This window comes from Lolium perenne, chromosome 1 (assembly GCF_019359855.2).
Source record: "Lolium perenne isolate Kyuss_39 chromosome 1, Kyuss_2.0, whole genome shotgun sequence".
Taxonomy (NCBI): domain Eukaryota; kingdom Viridiplantae; phylum Streptophyta; class Magnoliopsida; order Poales; family Poaceae; genus Lolium; species Lolium perenne.
Genome location: NC_067244.2, coordinates 245307322 through 245328628, shown reverse-complemented (window position 1 = coordinate 245328628; position 21307 = coordinate 245307322).

Sequence of the window (21307 nt, the reverse complement as noted above, 5' to 3'; positions counted from 1 at the left end):
CTAGTTTTTCATTTTCTTCTCTATCCCACCTAGCACGCAGTTCAGCCATTAATCTTATATTCTCATTAATTCTAACTTGAATGGCATTTGCTGTAGTAACAATCTTATTATGATGATTTTCATTAGGCAAAACTTTCGATTTCAAAAGATCAACATCAGCAGCAAGACTATCGACTTTAGAAGCAAGTATATCAATTTTCCCAAGCTTTTCTTCAACAGATTTGTTAAAAGCAGTTTGTGTACTAATAAATTCTTTAAGCATGGCTTCAAGTCCAGGGGGTGAACTCCTATTATTGTTGTAAGAATTTCCATAAGAATTACCATAGCCGTTGCCATTATTATAAGGATATGGCCTATAGTTGTTACTAGAATTGTTCCTAAGCATTGTTGTTGAAATTATTATTTTTAATGAAATTTACATCAACATGTTCTTCTTGTGCAACCAATGAAGCTAATGGAACATTATTAGGATCAATATTAGTCCTATCATTCACAAGCATAGACATAATAGCATCAATCTTATCACTCAAGGAAGAGGTTTCTTCGACAGAATTTACCTTCTTACCTTGTGGAGCTCTTTCCGTGTGCCATTCAGAGTAATTGATCATCATATTATCAAGAAGCTTTGTTGCTTCACCAAGAGTGATGGACATAAAGGTACCTCCAGCAGCTGAATCCAATAAATTCCGTGAAGAAAAATTTAGTCCTGCATAGAAGGTTTGGATGATCATCCAAGTAGTCACTCCATGGGTTGGGCAATTTTTAACCAGAGATTTCATTCTTTCCCAAGCTTGAGCAACATGTTCAGTATCTAATTGTTTAAAATTCATTATGCTACTCCTCAAAGATATAATTTTAGCAGGGGGATAATATCTACCAATAAAAGCATCCTTGCATTTAGTCCATGAATCAATACTATTCTTAGGCAGAGATAGCAACCAATCTTTAGCTCTTCCTCTTAATGAGAAAGGGAACAATTTTAGTTTAATAATATCACCATCTACATCTTTTTATTTTTGCATTTCACATAGTTCAACAAAATTATTAAGATGGGCAGCAGCATCATCAGAACTAATTCCAGAAAATTGATCTTTCATGACAAGATTCAAGAAAGCGAGTTTAATTTCAAAGAATTCTGCTGTAGTAGCAGGTGGAGCAATAGGTGTGCATAAGAAATCATTATTATTTGTGGTTGTGAAGTCACACAACTTAGTGTTTTCAGCGTTGGCCATTTTAGCAACAGTAAATAAAGCAAACTAGATAAAGTAAATGCAAGTAAACTAATTTTTTTGTGTTTTTGATATAGTAAACAAGATAACAAGTAAAGTAAAACTAGCAACTAATTTTTTTGTATTTTGATTTAGTGCAGCAAACAAAGTAGTAAATAAAACTAAGCAAGACAAAAACAAAGTAAAGAGATTGAGAAGTGGAGACTCCCCTTGCAGCGTGTCTTGATCTCCCCGGCAACGGCGCCAGAAAATATGCTTGATGGCGTGTATTTCACACGTTCGTTGGGCAACCCCAAGAGGAAGGTATGATGCGCACAGCAGCAAGTTTTCCCTCGAAAGAAACCAAGGTTTATCGAACCAGGAGGAGCCAAGAAGCACGTTGAAGGTTGATGGCGGCGAGATGTAGTGCGGCGCAACACCAGGGATTCGGCGCCAACGTGGAACCTGCACAACACAACCAAAGTACTTTGCCCCAACGAAACAGTGAGGTTGTCAATCTCACCGGCTTGCTGTAACAAAGGATTAACCGTATTGTGTGGAAGATGATTGTTTGCAGAAAACAAGAGAACAAGTATTGCAAGAGATTGTATTTCAAGAAAGAGAATTGGACCGGGGTCCACAGTTCACTAGAGGTGTCTCTCCCATAAGACGAACAGCATGTTGGGTGAACAAATTACAGTTGGGCAATTGACAAATAAAGAGAGCATGACAATGCACATACATATCATGATGAGTATAGTGAGATTTAATTGGGCATTACGACAAAGTACATAGACCGCCATCCAACCGCATCTATGCCTAAAAAGTCCACCTTCAAAGTTATCATCCGAACCCCCTCCAAAGATTAAGTTGCAAAGCAACAGACAATTGCATTAAGTATGGTGCGTAATGTAATCAACAACTACATCCTTAGACATAGCATCAATGTTTTATCCCTAGTGGCAACAGCACAACACAACCTTAGAACTTTCTCACATCCGTCCCCGGTGTTAATGCAGGCATGAACCCACTATCGAGCATAAGTACTCCCTCTTGGAGTTACAAGCATCTACTTGGCCAGAGCATCTACTAGTAACGGAAAGCATGCAAGATCATAAACAACACATAAGCATAACTTTGATAATCAACATAACAAGTATTCTCTATTCATCGGATCCCAACAAACGCAACATATAGAATTACAGATAGATGATCTTGATCATGATAGGCAGCTCACAAGATCCGACAATGATAGCACAATGGGGAGAAGACAACCATCTAGCTACTGCTATGGACCCATAGTCCAGGGGTAGACTACTCACACATCACACCGGAGGCGACCATGGCGGCGTAGAGTCCTCCGGGAGATGATTCCCCTCTCCGGCAGGGTGCCGGAGGCGATCTCCTGGATCCCCCGAGATGGGATCGGCGGCGGCGGCGTCTCTGGAAGGTTTTCCGTATCGTGGTTCTCGGTACTGGGGGTTTCGTCACGGAGGCTATTTGTAGGCGGAAGGGCAGGTCAAGAGGCGGCACGGGGGGCCCACACCACAGGGCCGCGCGGCCAAGGGGGGGGCCGCGCCGCCTTGTAGTGTGGCCCCTCCGTGGCCCCTCTTCGTCTCTACTTCGGACTTCTGGAAGCTTCGTGAGAAAATAGGCCCCTGGGCTTTGATTTCGTCCAATTCCGAGAATATTTCCTTACTAGGATTTCTGAAACCAAAAACAGCAGAAAACAGCAACTGGCACTTCGGCATCTTGTTAATAGGTTAGTTCCAGAAAATGCACGAATATGACATAAAGTGTGCATAAAACATGTAGATAACATCAATAATGTGGCATGGAACATAAGAAATTATCGATACGTCGGAGACGTATCACTTAACTAGTGAAATAAAAACATGCATGATATTATAAAGTAAAACAAGTAACTAATTTTTTTGTGTTTTTGATATAGAGTGCAAGACAGTAAATAAAGTAAAACTAGCAACTAATTTTTTGTGTGTTTTGATATAATGCAGCAAACAAAGTAGTAAATAAAACTAAGCAAGACAAAAACAAAGTAAAGAGATTGAGAAGTGGAGACTCCCCTTGCAGCGTGTCTTGATCTCCCCGGCAACGGCGCCAGAAAAAGAGCTTGATACGCGTACAACATGCGTCCGTTGGGAACCCCAAGAGGAAGGTGTGATGCGTACAGCGGCAAGTTTTCCCTCAGTATGAAACCAAGGTTTATCGAACCAGTAGGAGCCAAGAAGCACGTTGAAGGTTGATGGCGGCGGGATGTAGTGCGGCGCAACACCAGAGATTCCGGCGCCAACGTGGAACCTGCACAACACAACCAAAGTACTTTGCCCCAACGAAACAGTGAGGTTGTCAATCTCACCGGCTTGCTGTAACAAAGGATTAACCGTATTGTGTGGAAGATGATTGTTTGCAGAAAATAGTAGAACAAGATTGCAAGATGATTGTATTTCAGTAAAGAGAATTGGACCGGGGTCCACAGTTCACTAGAGGTGTCTCTCCCATAAGATAAACAGCATGTTGGGTGAACAAATTATAGTTGGGCAATTGACAAATAAAGAGGGCATGACCATGCACATACATATTATGATGAGTATAGTGAGATTTAATTGGGCATTACGACAAAGTACATAGACCGCCATCCAACTGCATCTATGCCTAAAAAGTCCACCTTCAGGTTATCATCCGAACCCCTCCAAGATTAAGTTGCAAAGCAACGAGACAATTGCATTAAGTATGGTGCGTAATGTAATCAACAACTACATCCTTAGACATAGCATCAATGTTTTATCCCTAGTGGCAACAGCACAACACAACCTTAGAACTTTCTCACATCGTCCTGTGTCAATGCAGGCATGAACCCACTATCGAGCATAAATACTCCCTCTTGGAGTTACAAGCATCTACTTGGCCAGAGCATCTACTAGTAACGGAGAGCATGCAAGATCATAAACAACACATAGATAATAGATTGATAATCAACATAACAAGTATTCTCTATTCATCGGATCCCAACAAACGCAACATATAGAATTACAGATAGATGATCTTGATCATGTTAGGCAGCTCACAAGATCCGACAATGATAGCACAATGGGGAGAAGACAACCATCTAGCTACTGCTATGGACCCATAGTCCAGGGGTAGACTACTCACTCATCACTCCGGAGGCGACCATGGCGGTGTAGAGTCCTCCGGGAGATGAATCCCCTCTCTGGCAGGGTGCCAGAGGCGATCTCCTGGATCCCCCGAGATGGGATCGGCGGCGGCGGCGTCTCAGTAAGGTTTTCCGTATCGTGGCTCTCGGTACTGGGGGTTTCGCGACGGAGGCTTTAAGTAGGCGGAAGGGCAAGTCAGGAGGGGGCACGAGGGGCCCAGATGACAGGGCCGCGCGGCCAAGACCTAGGCCGCGCTGCCCTGTAGTCTGGCCGCCTCGTGGCCCCACTTCGTTGACTCTTCGGTCTTCTGGAAGCTTCGTGGCAAAATAGGACCCTGGGCGTTGATTTCGTCCAATTCCGAGAATATTTCGTTACTAGGATTTCTGAAACCAAAAACAGCAGAAAACAAAGAATCGGCACTTCGGCATCTTGTTAATAGGTTAGTTCCAGAAAATGCACGAATATGACATAAAGTGTGCATAAAACATGTAGATAACATCAATAATGTGGCATGAAACATAAGAAATTATCGATACGTCGGAGACGTATCATGTACACACGATTAGAAATCATGCGTCTAGAAAAGAGGGGGATAAACGGGGAAGGAGGGAGGAGGAGCGTGAGGAAGGGAGGGGGTTGTTCGGCAGTGAGGCAACGACGACAAGGTGGTGACACGGACATGATAACAATGCGTCTAAGACGTACATCTGAGCAAGCGAGAGGACAAAAGAGTAGGAGTCAAGGTAAGATTCTATCCAAGGATGTATCTAGAGTAACAAGGCATTTTTGGTGCTTCCGTGCCACATATACACAATATGATTCTAAAAATTACGATTTGAGTCCACATATGTATACGATTCCATAAACTTTCAAAATCAAGTATAATTTTTGTAATATACTTATGATAGTCTCGGAATTTAGGTTGAATTTGGATAGTGGATTAGTCTCGGGCGGGTTGTGTATCTCCGAAATGGGAACACAATTTAGGCAAGTCACGTAAGCATGTGGAAGATGATCAATGCATAAATCAAGTGTCAAAAGTTACAATTTACAATAGTTTAAGTTCTAAATATTTATACAATTTGATCAAGAAAACAACACCACCAACAAGCGGCTGAGGAAGAGGAGATCCAAAAAATAAATGCACGTTGACACTTCATACAATCTAGAATTATGTATGTGGGTGGACAAAAACTTCATAACTTAATAGTTATGTACCTGTTGCGGTCAAAACCCACCGGCGGGCAGCGATGGGCAACACCGTAGAGCCGGGAACAACTTAGGGCTGCGGCTGGCCCTGGTCCCTCCGAGCGACGGCCCGCAAAGCCTCTGGTACACACGTCCGATGCTGATGCAAGGGCGTGCCACCTGACCTATACCTGGTCAGGAAGGTGATGGAGATGCCTCGCTTAGTTTCCTGCATGGCATACACGTAAACATTAAATACGAGCCTCGATCGGCTCTCAGGTTATCCTGTGAATCGGCTCAAGGAGCCGATCCACCCATGATTCGTACGAGGTGCACGAATATATGGTGGTCCTGCTTGATGAAGATAAAGCTAAAGCGATCTACGACGATTTAGGGTTTTCACCGCATAATCGGATCATCCTACTCACGATTGGGCCTCGCGGCCACGCACGGTGATCGTAAGCCGATCCTAGATAGGGCCTAAAAACCAACACGAGGTTGATCCCCGGAACATCCTGTCTAGGACTAGCAAACGACACCCTACGTGCCGCTGGATCCTCCAACCCTTTGTAAGGCCTAACTATTGCAGATATTAAACTAATCCTTGTAGAACAAGGAGCAACCGTAACGGATCGGATCTACTAAATTATGATCAAGCGGGGTGCCGCCCCCACACCTAAGATAGGTGTGAGGGCGGCTAGATATGCAAGGGTTGCACTACGATAGCATATGATACGAAGAACAATGCTAACCCTAACACATCTAAGATAACTACGTTGCTCGCCATCAAAAAGGCTTCAGTACGAGCAACGTTTGAACAACATAAGCCTGTGCTGCCTAGATCGCTAGATGCGATCTAGGCAGCATGATGCTTACCGGTAGAAACCCTCAAGACGAAGGAGTTGGCGATGCGCCAGGATTGATTTGTGGTTGAACGTTGGTTGTTGTTTATTCCATAAACCCTAGATACATATTTATAGTCCGTAGACTGTCTAATTCGGGAATAATCCCAACCGTGTACGAGCTAAACCCTATCTTAATTCTAACCGACACGGAATCTACTATAATACAGATACACGGGCAATTTTAGCCCAAACTTTGCATATAAGGCCGATTCATGTATCCCTTCCATGTATATTCTTCAAGCCCATCTCCAATCGCGGCCCACCTCTGATCCGGTCAAATTCTGGTGATAACACATGCCCCCCTGGTTTTGGAAATGACAATTCCAAAATCATTTTGCTTTTCCTTCGTCGGGTCATGTCGTGGCAGAGCAGAACCGTCGCAGTATCCTCCATCATGATGCCTTGCCTTTTCCACTTCTGCGTGAACTCCCATTTTTGAAGAAGGTTTCGACGAAGGACCAGCCGATGACACCCCAATCGGCTTTTAAAACAGAGCATCTCCCAGGCCAGCTGCCCCCCGAGCCTCAGCCAAGGCGAGAATAGCGGTGAGGATACACGGATCAGACAAAGGGCTTTGAACTCAGGTAATTCTGAGACAGCCACCATGCCGAGCCAGCCAAACTGGCCCCCATCGATCGCCTCTTCTTCCGTTGAAAGCCGATATTGTAGACGAAACACCAACGGCTTAATGAGCAAAAGGCTGCCTTGCATGCCAAAACTGGCGCTTCTGACAGTACTGCTGAACTGGCGTAAAGGGTTGGAAGTCCTCGAAGAGAAAGTTCGGGCACCAAAATCGGCTCATTGCAGCTGAGGAAGCTCTCATTGTTCACTCCCTCAAGGAAGCAGAAGGCCTTGAAGCTGAACTGAAGACCGACTTGGTGAAAATCCGCGTCTTGAACACGCAGCGGGTAGATCCTGTGTAATTGTACTAGAGTCGATGGCTGTGCATCGGCTTTATTTCTTAGCTCTAAAGTCGATGTCCGTGCATCGGCTGTATACCATGAGAAAAATCATCTATGGAAGAACATTGCAAAACCAAATGACATTTGGACTGAAAGGGCAAAAGGTGGCATCTTCTGGATATTATCAACATAAAGTAATATAACAAGTGCAATATGCAAGTATGTAGGAATCAATGCACAGTTAACACAAATGTTTGCTTTTTTAGATAGAAGGAAATGGGTAAACTGACTCAACAATAAAAGTAGAACAAAGGCCCTTCGCAGAGGGAAGCATGGATTGCTATATTTGTGCTAGAGCTTTTATTTTGAAAATTAGAAACAACTTTGTCAACGGTAGTAATAAAGCATATGAGTTATGTAAATTATGTCCTACAAGTTGCAAGTCTCATGCATAGTATACCAATAGTGCCCGCACCTTGTCCTAATTAGCTTGGATTTACATGGATTATCATAGCATAGCATACGTTTTAACCAAGTGTCACAAAGGGGTACCTCTATGCCGCCTGTACAAAGGTCTAAGGAGAAAGCTCGCATTGGATTTCTCGCTTTTGATTATTCTCAACTTAGACATCCATACCGGGACAACATAGACAACAGATAGTGGACTCCTCTTTAATGCATAAGCATTCAACAACAGATAATATTCTCATAAGAGATTGAGGTTTGTTGTCCAAGCTGAAACTTCCACCATGGATCATGGCTTTAGTTAGCGGCCCAATGTTCTTCTCTAACAATATGTATACTCAAACCATTTGATCATGATAAATCACCCTTACTTCAGACAAGACGAACATGCATAGCAACTCACATGATATTCAACAAATAAATAGTTGATGGTGTCCCCAGGAACATGGTTATCGCTCAACAAGCAACTTATAAGAGATAAGATGCATAAGTACATATTCAATACCACAATAGGTTTTAAGCTATTTGTCCCATGAGCTATATATTGCAAAGATAAAGAATAGAAATTTCAAGGGTAGCACTCAAGCAATTTACTTTGGAATGGCGGAGAAATACCATGTAGTAGGTAGGTATGGTGGACACAAGTGGCATAGTGTTTGGCTCAAGGATTTTGGATGCATGAGAAGTATTCCCTCTCGATACAAGGTTTAGGCTAGCAAGGTTGTTTAAAGCAAACACAAGTATGATCCGGTACAGCAAAACTCACATAAAAGACATATTGAAAGCATTATAAGACTCTATACCTCTTCATTGTTGTACCTTTTATCATTATATCGAAGCCGATCGCTTGAACCGGCCTCCTCTTTGTCCTTGCCACCAGAGTGACTGCTCTCTTCTTTGTCACGGGGGATGCCCCCCGAGCCCATTCAGCTACGGCCACCTCCTGGTCTTCCGCAGGGTCTCTGAATTCGTCCGTCTCGACCAAGGCTACCGGGCGTTTGAACTTGTCTTGGTACAACTCCGGGTGACGCTGCTCATATGCTGTCAACTTCTGAGCCATTTGCGCCAGCGAGTTGTACTCCACTTGGAACACCAAATCCTTGAATGGTGCTGCGAGGCCATGTATTGCCAGCTCGACTGCTTCTTTCTCAGTTATACGAGCCGAATAACATCGGTTCTTCACAGTCCTAAAGCGCTGGATATATTCAGCCACCGTTTCTCCACGCCTCTGCCGCACCTGGGCCAGATCGGCAATGCCAGCTTCGGTAGTTTCTGTTTGATATTGTATGTAAAACTGCTCCTCCAGCTGCTTCCACGTCCGGATGGAATCTGGTGGCAATGAAGTGTACCACCCGAAAGCTGGTCCTGTGAGAGATTGCGCAAAGAATCTTACGCGTAGCTGGTCTGATGCTGAAATCTTCATGATCTCCTGGACCACGCGAACCGCGACGCGCTCAAAAGCGTTCGCCATGCTCTCAGAATGGCGGTGTACAGAATGAGCTACCATGTAGTTAACTTCCCGGCGCAGAGCTCTGGTCCGTTCTTCTGAAGGGGTGGACAGATCTACTTGGTCGAGGGCACCCTCGGCTGTAAAGCCGTTCCACCTGATGCCATGAGAACGGGTCTTCGAGAAAGAGCCGATTAGATCGGCTTCAAAGAGAGCCTTGAGCTCATCGTACTTCTTCTTGTGCTCCTCGGTCAGATCCTCGTACGTGAGTGGAGTGCCGTCCGCCATCTCAGATGTAGATGGCGATGTGGTTGATGTCGAAGATTGTCCCACCGGGCGTGCCAGAATGTGTTGCGGTCAAAACCCACCGGCGGGCAGCGACGGGCAACACCGTAGAGCCGGGAACAACTTAGGGCTGCGGCTGGCCCTGGTCCCTCCGAGCGACGGCCCGCAAAGCCTCTGGTACACACGTCCGATGCTGATGCAAGGGCGTGCCACCTGACCTATACCTGGTCAGGAAGGTGATGGAGATGCCTCGCTTAGTTTCCTGCATGGCATACACGTAAACATTAAATACGAGCCTCGATCGGCTCTCAGGTTATCCTGTGAATCGGCTCAAGGAGCCGATCCACCCATGATTCGTACGAGGTGCACGAATATATGGTGGTCCTGCTTGATCAAGATAAAGCTAAAGCGATCTACGACGATTTAGGGTTTTCACCGCATAATCGGATCATCCTACTCACGATTGGGCCTCGCGGCCACGCACGGTGATCGTAAGCCGATCCTAGATAGGGCCTAAAAACCAACACGAGGTTGATCCCCGGAACATCCTGTCTAGGACTAGCAAACGACACCCTACGTGCCGCTGGATCCTCCAACCCTTTGTAAGGTCTAACTATTGCAGATATTAAACTAATCCTTGTAGAACAAGGAGCAACCGTAACGGATCGGATCTACTAAATTATGATCAAGCGGGGTGCCGCCCCCACACCTAAGATAGGTGTGAGGGCGGCTAGATATGCAAGGGTTGCACTACGATAGCATATGATACGAAGAACAATGCTAACCCTAACACATCTAAGATAACTACGTTGCTCGCCATCAAAAAGGCTTCAGTACGAGCAACGTTTGAACAACATAAGCCTGTGCTGCCTAGATCGCTAGATGCGATCTAGGCAGCATGATGCTTACCGGTAGAAACCCTCAAGACGAAGGAGTTGGCGATGCGCCAGGATTGATTTGTGGTTGAACGTTGGTTGTTGTTTATTCCATAAACCCTAGATACATATTTATAGTCCGTAGACTGTCTAATTCGGGAATAATCCCAACCGTGTACGAGCTAAACTCTATCTTAATTCTAACCGACACGGAATCTACTATAATACAGATACACGGGCAATTTTAGCCCAAACTTTGCATATAAGGCCGATTCATGTATCCCTTCCATGTATATTCTTCAAGCCCATCTTCAATCGCGGCCCACCTCTGATCCGGTCAAATTCTGGTGATAACAGTACCTTACAGCCATCTACCAAGTTATTTGTCACATTCATGCACTCTAAAATACTTTGCACCGTTTTTGAGATACTTATGAATTCCACAAAAATGACACACAAAACCGTACTATAATAAATCTACATATTATATTTTCGAGAACGTAATAGTGATAGTTTCAGCTTGTAGGAATCTACTAGCCAAACATTCCAAACTAAAGGGAATACATTTCTTATGATATTATACCTTTTTGGTTTAATGTTACAAAATCGTAACGATAAAATTATAATAGTACAAGACATATGTATGTTAGGATAATGATCGATCACAAATTTATGTTCTTAATTATTCTATTTAATACCTAAAAGGCACCATTCGAAAAAAATCATGCGAGGATGTATCTATAAGACCATACACATTTAAGATCGTGACTATACAAGACGAAGAAGTTTGGTATAAACTTTAACTTGGTACATTGTTTTGAACTGGTACTATTATAGTGGTGTCTGATAAATCAAACACGGACACACAAATGCAAAGTTTCTACGCCGAGTTACTAATCTGTAAATAAGTCCCGTTGGAGGAACCCGGTGGGCAAATCCCAGGGTCTGCGCGTGCCGAGTTTGGCGCGGGGCGAAGCGCTCCAGCGATGGTGCGCTGCTGAAGAATAGATGTTGGGAAGATAAATGTCAGTTTTGTAGTGAGAAGAAAAGTATAGATCTTTTATTTGTGTTTTGATGACCAAGTTTTCATAGAGTAGTGCTTTAGTCATTAGAACATCGGTGATTAGAGTCTTCATATCACACTATGGCTTGGTGGGCTCCGTCTCCGGAAGAGAATTGGTGTTGGTTAAGATGTCAAAAAAGGATGATTGTGTCAAAAAAGGATGGTTGTGAGCTCATGAAGAAAGATGACCGCTGAAGTGATGATTGGACGGCTTCCAGCTTGAATAGTAGATGTAGTTTTGCCCTTTGGTTGTGATCTTTTGAAAGATGGGTCTGTAATAATGAAGATATATTTGGAGTGGTTGTCTTAGTTTGCTGCTCGGAGCTGATGGTGTGTGTTGTTGTAACGAATTTCAGATTTATGTCTTATCGGTTTCATTTTGTATGAAATCGGGAGCTATGGCTCCTCAATTCGAGAAAAAAGAGATAAGTCCCAACTTGATTTGTATACCAACTTCTCTACATCTTGCCAAGCCCGGTGGCTAGAGCAGCACTGGAATTTGAGACATCCTATGGAGCTTTTTTTGTTACTATTGCATGCAGGCCATTGATTAGATCCAAGCACATGAACATATGAGGTGTTTGGGACTATTTTTACTTAATCTAGATGTAGAAAGAATCGTCCATATTTTCATTGCTTTCTTCGTAACCGGTTGACAAGTTTCAATGTTTCAATTTGTTTATTCCTCTACGGTTGAGAGAGTGGCACCACACCCAACTCTTTGTGCTTCATTGAGCGTTGAATCATTGACGTCCAACGTGATCTCTTTGATTTACCAAGAGTTCACCCATGTGTCCAACGGTGTCGCCGTGTTGGTGCCATCTTTCCGCCAAAGGGTGCTTGGTGATGTGGAGGACGAACCCGAAGTACATATCGTGCAGCCCCTCTGAGCCCACAAGGGAGAACGAGTGGGCAGGCGATGGCGAGCATGTAGGCGGTGCAGATCCAAAACGGCCGCCCTTGCCGCTGCCCCGGCGGCCGCATCCGCGACCTCGGCACCTAGGACCGGCCATGGAGCTCGTGGGGAGAAGGCGGATAGAGAGATGGTGGATAGCGACGCTATGGTTGGGGATTGGCGAGGTAGCTAGGGTTGTGTGAGGTAATGGATGCGCCAACGCCCCATTTTATACACCGGAGACAGGGGAGGGGGTGGTGTTACGTATTAAAACGAGCACCCTATTGCTAGACTTTGGAAACCTGCATCGCTGCCCAGCCATTAATTCACTTGGCAGGATGTGAAAAGGTATGGCGCCTCACCAGTACATCCTCGCTGCTCCACGCAAAAGACGAAGCAGATGTGGTCGCTACAGACGTGCCCGAGAAAAGCTTGAGCGGTCACACGCAGCGTGAGCGCAGGCGTGATCCAAACTTAAGCCACAGATGTGTATCGGCTGACTGTTAAGTCTCTACGCGTCGGATCATCACGGAACTAAAAGCAAACTTAAACTTTAGCCGCACGGATATAAACAGTTACTACCTCTGAACTAATTTAATTGATGCTAACCACATACTAATGATATGCATGGTCATGCCTCCATCCGCGTCGATTAAATCCGATCGAAGGAGTATTTTGCATCATTTACATCAGACTGTTGGAGATGGCCTTGTGAAGTGCGCCCGGACATCCCGCTCGGGCGCCGGGAAGTCGACACGAGAGGCAGCCCCAAGGCCGTGCGGTCAACCCCCCTCCATCGAGACGTCTTCCCTCTCGCTCTCGGCGGCGCATGCACGATTGTTCGGTTGGGACGTCGCGCCCCCGCGGTGCCGATGCCGCCCGCTCGCGTCGCGTCTTCATGCATGCATACGGACGCGGGGCCTGCGCGTGTCGCCGTGGAGACCGTTCCCAGTGCAGGCAGACGGACAGAGGCCAGCGGGGGCCGGGTCAGGCAGGCTACCTAGCCGGCCGGCCGTGCGTCCGTGCTGTGTGTTTGACCGGCGCGAGTGGCGAGGCGGCCGTGGGCGGCAACGTACGCAGCGTCTGATCTGAGCAGGACAATGGGGCGATGTCGCCACGATCTGTCGTCCGTCCCTCCCGTCGTTACGCTGCTGCACTGTTTTGCCGTGTTCTTCAGCTCCTGACAAGAAAATCGGGACGAACATACGAGAATTACACCAGATCGGGTAAATCATGGTAGATGCCAGAGAGTTGCCGACGTCATAGAGCGGCTCCAGCGCCAATCCTCGGTCGACACATCCTGATTCCTTAAAGCTGCCAAAGGAGGCTAATCGGATATTCTTCTTTGCTGCTCACCATCTGGTTCTTCCATGCCATCTGAAGAATACTTTAATTTACTCATCGAAACGAATGGTGGCTAACTTCTTCTTATCCAATCGAGCCGCAGCCGCTCATCTCGAAACAATCTGCGTCGGAGACACCCTGCGACAGCTTCTTCGCGAATATACTCCCTCGCCGAGGCGGACTACACTCAACTCGTCAGGACCTCGATCTCAGATCCGCTCTGCACGATCGTGGAGTGGACTCCAGCACCAGCAGCGCTAGTAAGCTAATTAAGGACCATTGGCCTAATCTGGGCACCATATGGGCACGGTCGGGGACCAAGGACCATCTGCGACGTGCGTGTGGTTTGGCAATTGGCAGTGGCACCCAAAGGACGAGCGAGGAATCCTGGGCGTCGGCCCAAGATCAGCCAATAACAGTGCCATGAACGGCACCCCAAGCTTGTCTTTTGTGTTCATAGTTTCGCCTACAATCACATTTGTAGTCTGTCCGAAGATGTCAAGTGACTCCGGAGTTGCTCACGTTACATAGAGCGCCCCTACTATAGAGTTGCTTTGCGGTAAATCCTTTGACCTTCCACAAACTCGCACAAGGTTAACGTTTCACACTCCCCCTTCCCTCTTGTCATAATCGATTCAGCATGTTTGTAGTGAAAACAACATACAATCCTCCGTAAATGTTTGTAAAGTACAAGAAAATAAATGCATAAATCAAGTGAATAAAAAATAAAATTTTACAAAAGTTTGAATTCTGAATAACCATACAATTTGACCAAGAAAAGAAGACGGGATCCATCGACATTTGTTTTCTAGGGCATCTATCAACAACCATCGAGGCATCAACACTTCATATAATCTAGAATTGTCTATTTAGTTAGAAAAATTGATCTTGTACTTTCCAAACATATATCAAGTTATTTATCAGATTCGTAGTACGCTCTAAGACACTCCGCCAACCGTCTACTTAGGGATCTGCGAAAAATGATAAAAATGAAGGCACTGTATTACACCCAAATATTATATTGTCGAGTAATGTGACAATATTGGTTTTTGAGATCACAAAGTTCTATTACCCAAACATTCCAAACTAAACAAAAGCATATTTGTCGCGATATAATACATTTTTTCCTCTGGCGATGTAAACTATATTTTAACTATAAAATTAGAATGGTATGAGAATACATATCGTAAAATAAGCGGGTGTGTTCATGTTGTTAACTATTATAGTTATACCAAAAAGAAGTGTTCAAGTGGGCTCATCTTAGGATGTATCAATAATAAAATAACATATTTTATGAACGTGCATGGTTACTTATGATGAAGTAAAAAAGTTTGGTATAAATACTTATACTTGACATTTTGTCTAAAGATAGGGAGCTATCGTGGCGTTTTAATGTCAGGTTGATGAGCACGCTTTTTATCGAGTTTTAGCATCGGGTGTTGTTAATGGATGTTCGTTAACGGAGCTTAGTAGTGTTTGCGTTATAGCGCATAGCAATGATATGATAGTGACATACATGAGGACAGTTGGAGTGGGAGAAATGATCGAGGAAGGCAAAGGAGCAACGAGTTGTCCGAGAAAAATGGTGCGAGGGATAGTGGCGGAGCTGGGATCGGGAGCAAGTGATGTCAAAAGCCAAATTAAGCGATAGATCAGACAAGTGATGTCATTATGTAGTACCTTTGGGTCAAAACTAATGTATTTATATCTAATTCTTCACCATATTTTTGTGATATCAATTGACATCACAAACACCATGCAGCTCCGCCACTAGTGAGGGAGACAAAGCTCAAGAGAAATACTAGGTGCGCATAGAACTATATAAAGCGGGCATAGTGTGTCGTAGGGTACTACTAGAGAATGTGTCTAGTAAAAAAAAGGAAATATGGTCGAGCGCTTCATGCTACCATTACACGGTATAATTTTATAAGGGCTCATAAATGAAGATTTAGAAAACAAATCGAGCGAGTCAACAACAACAATTGCAGAAAAGTTGAAATCCCAAGTATGATCTATCGTATAGATAAGAAGAAGAAGAAAAAAAAGGCAAATCCAGCTATAAATAATGTATGGGATTCCCTCTCTTTTGCCAACACTTTTACGGTTCAATTCATCCTTTTGCATGCTTTCTATGTGCTAGCTCCATTTTAAAAACAATCCCTATATTTCTATGAAAAAACTTAAATTTTATGAATCTTATAAACAACTAAATTATTAAATAAATACACTATAAATATATACTCTACAGTAAATCTACTAAATTGGTGTGGGATTGTGGATATTCATATATATTTTTTCTATACGATTGGTAAAACTTTCAAGGCGTTCACTTTTGGCTGAGGCTATTATAGGGTTGCCCTTCTTATTTTGGAAGTAAAATTTGATGGGGTTTATAGGCACGTTTCTTACCGATTCACTCAACTTTGTCGGAACATTATACTCCTGCAACATTTTGGATGCCGACACTAGGTGTGATGTGCTTGTAGCCGGATAGGTTCTCGATCGATGCCGGCAGTAGGTTTGGGCAGGCGACCACTTAATGTTGGTGAAGGGAAAAAGGTACTCACGGTGACGGTGGGTTTTGCGGGGTTTCACGTACGTGCTCGTCTCGCGGGGGTTGTGGCCACACATGAGCCGCGAGAGCATGGCGTACGTTGTAAACTGCAGAAGGGACACTGCAAGGAAGATCGACGGCCGGGGGCCTCCCGCTCGTACCCGCGCGTCCGCCGGAGGAGAAGGTGACACGACGGCCAGTCCCGAGGCCGTGGCGGTCAACCCCGCGCGATGGAAACGTCTCTCGGCGCACGCACGGTTGTCCGGTCGGGACGTCGCGCCACGCGGCGACGGTGCCGATGCCGCTCGTGTCGTCACTCTCACACCAGCGCATGCATACGGACGCCGGCCTGCTCGTGTTGCTAGTCGCCGTGGTGACCGTACCAGTGCAGTGTGCAGGCAAACGGACAGAGGCCAGCGGGGGCGGGTCGAGCCGGCCGGCGCCCTTGCCTGCCTAGCCGGCCGGCCGTGCGTCCGTGGTTTGTTTGACCGGCGCGAGTGGCGAGGCGGCCGTGGGCGGCGACGTCGCCACGACCCACGATCTGCCGTCCCTCCCTCCCGTCGTTACGCTGCTGCACTGTTTGTTTTGCCGTGTTCTCCAGCTCGTGACAAGAAAATCGGGAGGAACATACGATAATTACACCCGATCGGGTAAATCAGGATGCCAGAGAGTTTGCCGACGTCACAGAGAGGCTCCAGCTCCAATCCTTGGTCGACACATCCTGATTCCTTAACGCTGCCAAAGGCAGGCTAATCGGACATTCTTGAACAACCTCTTTCGTGCGCTCATTTCCCCCCTTCCCTCTCTCTCTTCTCCCGTCCCCTTGAGAGGCTCTCTTCAGCACCCGGCTCCTCCCTCCCTCCTCTCCGGCGGCTTCGCCGGCCGGAGGTGGTGGGAGCGAGGAGGCCGGTTTGTATATAGTAGATCTAGGTTGTGTACTAGTTGTGTATGGGCTCTGTCCCGGTTTGGCTTAGTGCCGGTGGAGATTTGGTGGCCGAGGTCTGCGGGCGGCGCTCGGCGACTGGAGGCGCGTGCTCCGATGGACGGAGCCGAAGGTGACATCAAGCAGCGCTTCCCCCTCAGCGAAGAATCACTAGTAGAAAAACGTCCATGCGTACCGGTTCCAGAGGGGCATTCGTACCGGTTTTGCAACCGGTATAAAACTTCCGGCACTAAAGCCCCCCCCCCCCTTTCGTACCGGTTGCTTACGAACCGGTATAAAAGGGGCCTCCACGTGGGCCACCAGGAGAGCTCAGGGCTAAGGATCTTTGGTACCGGTTGGTAATACGAACCGGTACCAAAGGTTCCCCCCGCGGCAGGGAATTTGCCCAAATCTCTGCCGCGGCAGAGAATTGGCTTTTTAGGGTTTTGGAGAGGTTTAGGGATATCGGTTTGTTTCATATCGCGTCGATGCACCAGAAACGCGTTTGGGTTTAGGTAGTACATGAAGATCAAGATGATGCATAGCAAGTTGGTGCATATAATATAACACGCATGTTATTGCATGAGATCGCAAATTAAGTAGCACTATGCATGAAGATCGATCTTCATGCATAGTGGTGCTCTCCGAGGCGTACTCTATATATGTCTATTACATGTAGCATAGTGGTACTCTTCGAGTCAACTATATATGTAACATGTACATCTTCATTCATAGTGGTGCTCTGCGAGTTGTGGTATGACGTCCCGAAGGAAAAATCCCGCCAATTCCTCGCCTATTGCTATGAAGCGGTCATCGATTGAGAGCTTGTTCCGCTTTCTTGCCAACTATAAAATAATAAGATACAAATGAATACATGAAACAACTATTACTGAAACTCAGCACAACTTATGATAACAAAACAAATTTGTGAAGATTGTTTTTGTACCTCTTTATTTCTTTCATTATTCGTTCTCTCGTTGACAATTCTGCGGATGTACTCGCAAACGAAGAATCCACAGAGATCGGTCCCCGGAGGTTGTTGCGGGCATTTCTTTACAAGAATATAATTCAATCAAACAATAGTCAAGTATGATAATTAAAAGGTGTGTGGGCCTAGGTAGTACTACTTACTTTCGCACGCCATCGCAGCTTCGGTGTCCATTCACGGGACGTATCTTCCTTGATGAAAGTTTGCCATACGCTGCTCGACAAAAGAAAATGCATAAAAGAGTCATACGCTGCTCGACAAAATTAACGAAACAAACCGATAAGAATTAAAATTACCTTCTGAGCATTAAAAAACAAGACACGTATAGATCCTTTTTTTTGCTTAGTGAGTCCAAGACTTCAACTTCTCCAATTTCCAAATTGATGACGAGAAGAATAAAGTGAAACCTACGCACGTTTCAATATGTAGTGTCATATATATAAGTCATTAGTTAAAATTTTGACATACGGTGAGCAAAATATAATGTGTTATAAGACAGTAAGACTCACTCGAAGTTGTAAGGCCAAAGTATTAGCTTTTTGTCACGTTGTCGCTTCAAAAACCTTAGCAAAGTCTGCGGTGTATCCTTGTTATAGAGGGGATTCTCTATGGTTTTAACATGCATTGTGTTCGGGTCAATGAACCCAATGTCTGTGATATCGTCCCTTTTGCATTCGAGAATCTTCGATCTGCATAATATAGCGCACAAAAGATTATAATCTGCAGACAATGAACGACTTCTCAAATTAAATAAATAAATCACTTACAGACAATAGCAACTGATGATTGATTTGTCGAGTGCCCGGAGATTGTATAACTGAAAGAGTTCGGCGAAGTCAACGTTCACACAATACTCCTGGAAGTAGTGCTCTTCCCTAACTCGCACCATGATAGTCTGGATCCCTTCCTTTGAGGCCTTAAGGTACCACGAATGCAAGTTACGCATACATGTTGGTACCTTCCTGAGATTCTCGACCAAATCTTTCCCTTGAACAAACTGATATGCTCGTTCAGCTAAGGCGTAATCAGTTCCGTCTTGTCGAGAACTTTGAACGGTCTTCCCGTCAAACACCTTGAGAGGGGCGACTGATTAAACGGGTTGTTGTCCGAGCTGGTAGACACTGTGTATCCCTTTTATCTCCCTGATACCCGATTGAACGGGTTTTGTCGCCTCGATCATCTTGTCATACGACCTTTCAATAGAACGCGCATAGTCAGATGGCGGCGATGGTACAGGGTCATATAGATTGTCAACGGTACGCACAACTTTCTCCCGATCTAGTGTCTTCTCGAAAGGTATCTCTGGCACTTTCGGTGCAAAATTTCTTCACCTCGGCCTGAACGGCCTCCGCGTTTTCCTCCGGGAGTTTTTTCCCAAGGTAACTTCTCGATGGCGGCAGTTGTTTCTCCTTTCTAGCTTTCTTCCTAGGCGGCGTACCGTTCCGCTTAACGGACGCTGTCTTACGCGGATGATCTCGAGATGGTGGACTCACGCTGGGGTCCCTCTCAGGTAGGTGTGGACTTGGCTGCTCACCAGGACTGCCACCAGGAGGAGTCGATGGCATTTGCTGCTCATGTGTAGGAGTCGGTGGCCTTTGCAAAAGGACGACGTACTTCTTCGGCCATAGGGCGAAACCGTGCTTGACATCCGCCAGTGTCCTCTCATCTTCACCTCTAGGAATATCAAGCTCCACTTTTTCAAAACCCGAAACAACTTCATCCACCCCGACACGAACACAACCAGGTGGAATGGGCATATGATGGTGCATTGCTCCATCTTCACTTGGGTACACATAGCCGACCGCCACCTTAACAGACGCGGTCCTGATTAACATATGTAGCTCGCAAACTGTCTTCTCCGTGACATAATCCACGGGGTAGCTTCCTCCACATCCGTCAAGATGCGAGGAACCGACACTGCTTCTTCGCTGAGATGGGGCAGCATCGGCTTGTGGATCCTGTAGAAACAGCGGCTGATCAGGTGCCCTCTGATTTCTCTCAAGAGCCTCCACCCTAGATAACAACTCCGTTACAATGTCGGCGTCCTTCTTCTTCTTTCGCGAACGGCTTCTATAAGTGTCAGCGCTGTCCGGCCACGCTTCCTTCATGGTGAGACCTGGGCGAGCTCGTACCCGTCCAACATGTTCAGGGTTCCCCAAAGCGAGTGTCAGCTCGTCATTCTCTCGATCGGGAATGTACTCTCCCTTTCTGACCTTTTCAATTGCATCTACAAGCTTCGGTACAATTCCCTCAATTTTTTCCTTCAATTTTCCCTTCGCAACGATCAACCCTGTCTTTGGGTCCAACCCTGCCCCATGAGCGAACAACCAGAACTTGGACCGTTCGGGCCAGTCCCATGTCTGTGGAGTGATTCCATGATCCATCAGTTTATTCTCAAACGCTGTCCACTTCGGAATGGCACTCTTGTAGCCACCTGACCCCAAATGATGCGGAAGTTTCTTCTTTGCAGCATTTTCGGTATTTTTCTTCGATCGGGACACAAAAGTAGACGATTTCTTATACTCCTTAAATGCGGCCCAGTGATCTTTTATCTTCACTAGATTATCATCGAATACTGGATCTTCATTCTTATATTTGTCCCATAAATTTTTCTTGAAGCTCTGGAATTGTATGGCCATCTTCTTCCATGTCCATTCCTTGACTTTATTCTTCTGGCCTTCCGTCATGTCTTCCGGTAGGCTGAACTTTGTCAGTAGCGTGTCCCAAAGAAATTTTTTCATCTTGTCGTTGTGTTGTCGTCAGAAACCCACCGGCGGGCAGCGACGGGCAACACCGTAGAGCCGGGAACAACCTAGGGCTGCGGCTGGCCGAGGTCCCTCCGAGCGACGGCCCGCAAAGCTTTCTGGTCACACGTCCGATGCTGATTGCAAGGGCGTGCCACCTGACCTATACCTGGTCAGGAAGGTGATGGAGATGCCTCGCTTAGTTTCCTGCATGGCATACATGTAAACATTAAATACGAGCCTCGATCGGCTCTCAGGTTATCCTGTGAATCGGCTCAAGGAGCCGATCCACCCATGATTCGTACGGGGTGTACGAATATATGGTGGTCCTGCTTGATCAAGATAAAGC